This window comes from Phaethon lepturus, unplaced genomic scaffold, assembly GCF_000687285.1.
Source record: "Phaethon lepturus isolate BGI_N335 unplaced genomic scaffold, ASM68728v1 scaffold26020, whole genome shotgun sequence".
NCBI classification, from domain to species: Eukaryota; Metazoa; Chordata; class Aves; order Phaethontiformes; family Phaethontidae; genus Phaethon; species Phaethon lepturus.
In genome coordinates this window covers 14,107-18,489 of record NW_010511951.1, presented here as the reverse complement: position 1 = coordinate 18,489, position 4,383 = coordinate 14,107, and positions in this window count along the sequence as shown.

Genomic DNA, 4,383 nt, shown 5'->3' with positions numbered 1-4,383 from the left:
AAAGAGTGTAATGGTGTAGTTGGACTTTCAAAAAAATTTTTACAAGGTCTCACACCAGCAATGCTTGAAAAGACTAGGGGAAAAAGCAAAAGACCTATTATACACCAGTAGTTGCTTAAGGAACAAAGAAATGTGAATAATGTTCAGCTTTCACAGTGTAAGAAGGAATCAATGCCAAGATCCATGTTGTTCAACATATTAAGAAAAGCAAAACGAGTGCTTAGTAAGATGAGAAATTTTGCTGATAGTTCTTAAATGCGAATCTGAAAATTAATTCTCAGAATTGTAGAAGAATAACATCTTAAACAAGATTAAGTGGCAGATAACAAAAGTGATAAAAGCAAAACAATAGCTATTTTATGTACCTATTGTTAGGTTGTAATTTTCCCATGAGATGTCATTAAACTGAGAACTAAATGCTGCAGCATATTGTGGATATAAAAGTTTAGACAATCTTAAAAAGTAATTATGCAAATTCACAAATGAAAAGTCTGTCAGTATCAAGTACTGATTAGAGCCTTTGCCTCAAGGGCCATCTAATCCAAGGATAGTTCAAATCATGGCAGTTATCCCTGAAGCATATTACTATGTGCCTGGGATGCTCTTATACGCTTTCCTGGTGATCTCCAAAGGGCTACTAGCAGAAGCATGCTGAATTTTTGGTTGTTCTCTTTCTTCTGGCTTAATAATGCAATAACTAATAGAAGAACTGCATAATACTGATTGTATGTTTCAAGGTTGTGTTTGTCATCACATAGGACTACAAGACTCTGGAGATCAAGAGAAACTAAGGTACAGTTCGCCCATTTGTATAAATTTTCCCAATGAAAAATACCATCTAGCAATCATTTATACTCCTTATCAAGCCACCAGTGTTTTTACTAATGTAAGTATGACTCTTCACCCATATTTTCTTTATACTTTTAGTGGTTTTTTATATGAAGATTAAGTGGTAACACTAAATATTTCAGAAGACACCATTCAAAATACTATTTTCTTTTCTTCAACTACGTTTTCTATGTTAGAAGGGCTGTATTAGGGGTACATGCCCCAATCTACACTTTTCATGTTGGTAGGTAGCCAGCTGCAGGTGTGGTTTGACCCTGTCCAACAGCAAAATACCCGCACAGCTGCCCACTCATTCGACTCTCCTGTGACACAGGGAGGAAATAGAAGGAAGGCAAAAAGACTCCTGCATCAAGACAGTGATGCCTTAATGGGGGAATCAGAGGCTGTGTGTGCAAGCAAAGCAAAAAAAGGGAATTCATTCACCACCTGCCATTGGCAGGCGGATGTCCAAAATGCTTCCTGGGGAGCAGGACCTCAGCATGAGTAACAGCTGCTTGGGAAGACAAATGCCATAAACATGAGTGTCCCCGCTTTCTCCTCCTTTCTCTGAGCTTGTACTGGTGAGAAGGATGCTGTATGGGATGAAATATTCCTTTGGTCAGTTTGGGTCAGCTGTACTGGCTAGGTAACCTCCTAATGTCTTGCCCACCCCAAGTTTACTAGCTGGGGGGACAGAGTGGGAAAAAGGAAGTCTTGATGCTGTGCAAGCACTGTTCAGCAATGGCCAAAATACTGCTGTGTTACCAACACTGTTTTAGCGACAATTCTGAAGCATGGCACTCTATGGGCTACTAGGAATGACGTCGACTTTGTCCCAGCCAGACCCAGTACACCAACATCTTACAAGGCTGAGCCTCCTTTTCAACACTGGCCCCGAAACACACCACAAAATCTCTTTTTTCCTATATAACTCTCATACACATATCAAGCTTCTTGCTCTCTGAATTAATTGATGGTAAATTTCTAGCAGCAGTCAAAAACCTAGAGGTCTAAGTAATGTGAACAAGTACGTAAGAAATACAACGAATATTCCTTCCTCACCTCCCTGAAAACACTGAATGTAAAATGTGTAATTCTTTAAGGCATAAATCATTCAGTATTTGGCAATAGGTAAGGCAAACATGCTTCTTTTGGGGTTTTACAGTTTTTCAAATATGCATTTGCCACTGGTAGTTTTCAAGATTTGGGGGATTTGTAGAACTAAAGATTTTTCATCCAAGATGAAGCAGCAATTTAGCAAATTTAAGCCTGTCATGTGCTTTTTCATCTCTCTCTCACAAACCTTAGCAGAAGTTTAAGTATGATCTACTTTAAGGCCCAACTGGGAGATTGATCTGCAGTCCATCTTGTAATACCGTATTTCCTATGTACCTTGCTGTCAGTCTGCACAGAAAAGAGCCAAATTATTACCTATATATGTGGGAGGAAATCACGCAAAATAAACTTCTCATAATTTTGTGCTCCACAGATGGGAATTCAAGATTATAATTTCCTTTAATAAAATTATGCACAAAAGCAAATTACCTCTCATTGCACAGTGCTTTGAAGATGTACCTTGTAAGTGGATTTCCCCATCTGATTATAATTAAATCACAGAAAAGGAATCTGAGGCGCTGGTGCAACATGTGTTTAGTCATCAGTTGCTTACTAGATCTTGGACATCAACAGATAAATTCAGGCTTGGAGCTGGGTGGTGTAACTCTATTGATTCATTTGTCAATCCAATGATTTCACTGGCCAATGTACCCTGTGTTTAAATTTATTTATCCAGAAAAAAATATATTGTCATTGTTGTGGAGAAATTGGAGAACTACTTCTGCAAAAAATCACTTGTAAAGAGAACCAGGTCTTTCTCTTCTCATGCCTTGCCCTTGCTAGCCGTGAGTCTGAGCAACAGGTGACTCCCAGCCCCTGAAAAGGAAATTCCCACAGCATGATGCTGAATGATACAAAAAGGCACATGGCAAACTGTGCACCCCCATACTGCAGGGACCAAGTGAGCCAGCTTAGAAGCTACTTCGACAGGGTGAAGCCAGTCAGGAAACATATGACACTTGATGTGAATTTCTCAAGAAAATTTTTAAACTGTTGGACAATTAAATGAAAAGTACCAATAAAGGAAATTGTACATCCTGTTTATCAAACCTTGGTAACTGAAGTAAAAATACTTCATTTTTTTGAAGAAAAAGCTGATGAAATTTCACTTACACACATGCTATCGCGCAACTTCTCACTGAAACCGTCCCATATCACTCTAATTATAAAGACTTGCTCATCATCAACATCACTGGATGGAAGGAATCACAGAAACATGATCCCAAGACAAAAATGCAGTTTAGGATGAGGCGTGGTGCAGTGATTTTACTGAAAGAGAGCAGATAGAGATTATTGCTGAGAAGAATACAGCAGAAGAGATTTCTGGAAGCAGTCAATATTAACACAGCATTTGAAAAAATCTATAAGCAGAAGTGAGATAGAGTGGTTTGGTGAATAATCAAAGATCCCCAAGCGGAAAGGTATATAAGGTACACCTGGCTGAAATTAAGGACAATGGCAAAGCACCAACATATCTAACTAGGAGCCTGATCAAGGTCTGTTATTTGGTTATCAATCTACAACTGAAATTGATTAGTTTTCCCTTTCTTTTGGGGGGGGGGTTTAATCACTGACATCCCCAAACACCATATTTCTGAAAAAGTGAGGTACCAGCCTAATTAATTTTCCCCCTTCCTTTTGTCATGTCATGTCAAGAACTCTAAAGAAAATCACCAATTTTGACTGAGTTATTAAGTGCCAGGCCATTTTTAAGAGAATAGTGTTTTCCATTACAGTGGTTCATAAAATATCAGCTGATAAATGACACATCAGCTGACTCAACCAACAAAACCCCTTGTCGTTCGATTCCCTCTGCTCTCACCACCAATTCTGTTCATCAATGTCTATACTGATACGTAACATTTCAATCAAGGCAATCTTATGATGACTTTCTAAAGAATTCAGTAGGTAGAAAGAGTAATGTAAAGTGTTTCTGAGCTAGATTATCCTGGCACACTTCAGACACTCAGCAGCCTAACCTGTACATCCATTTTCAGACAGTGGAAGAAACAGAGTGTTGGAATGTGCCATCTGTGTCATAATCTGTGAAACCCTGTGTTGCATGAGACGTTCAGTCTGTGTCACGCTGAGCACTTATTTGCTGGCCACATAGCATGAGGACAAGGTAATGAAGATACCATTACCACACATCACTAGTGATGTATTACTGTCTCCCTTAAGTAATGAATATTCATTAAGAGTTTTTTTTTAAACTAAAAAGGATTGAAAAAAGTGTTGAAAAATGTTTGGAAAAAAGTTGAAAAAATTCTCAAGTGTTCATTTATTTAGTTATTTAGTTATTTAGTTATTTAGTTTAGCCCAATTCTAAAACATCAGTGGCCAAATACCAGCAGTAAAGCATTAAGATTTCCAGCATTAGGAGGTTCAATGATCCCAGTGGAAAGCAATTCGGTATCAATATTTTAAACGCAAATTTAA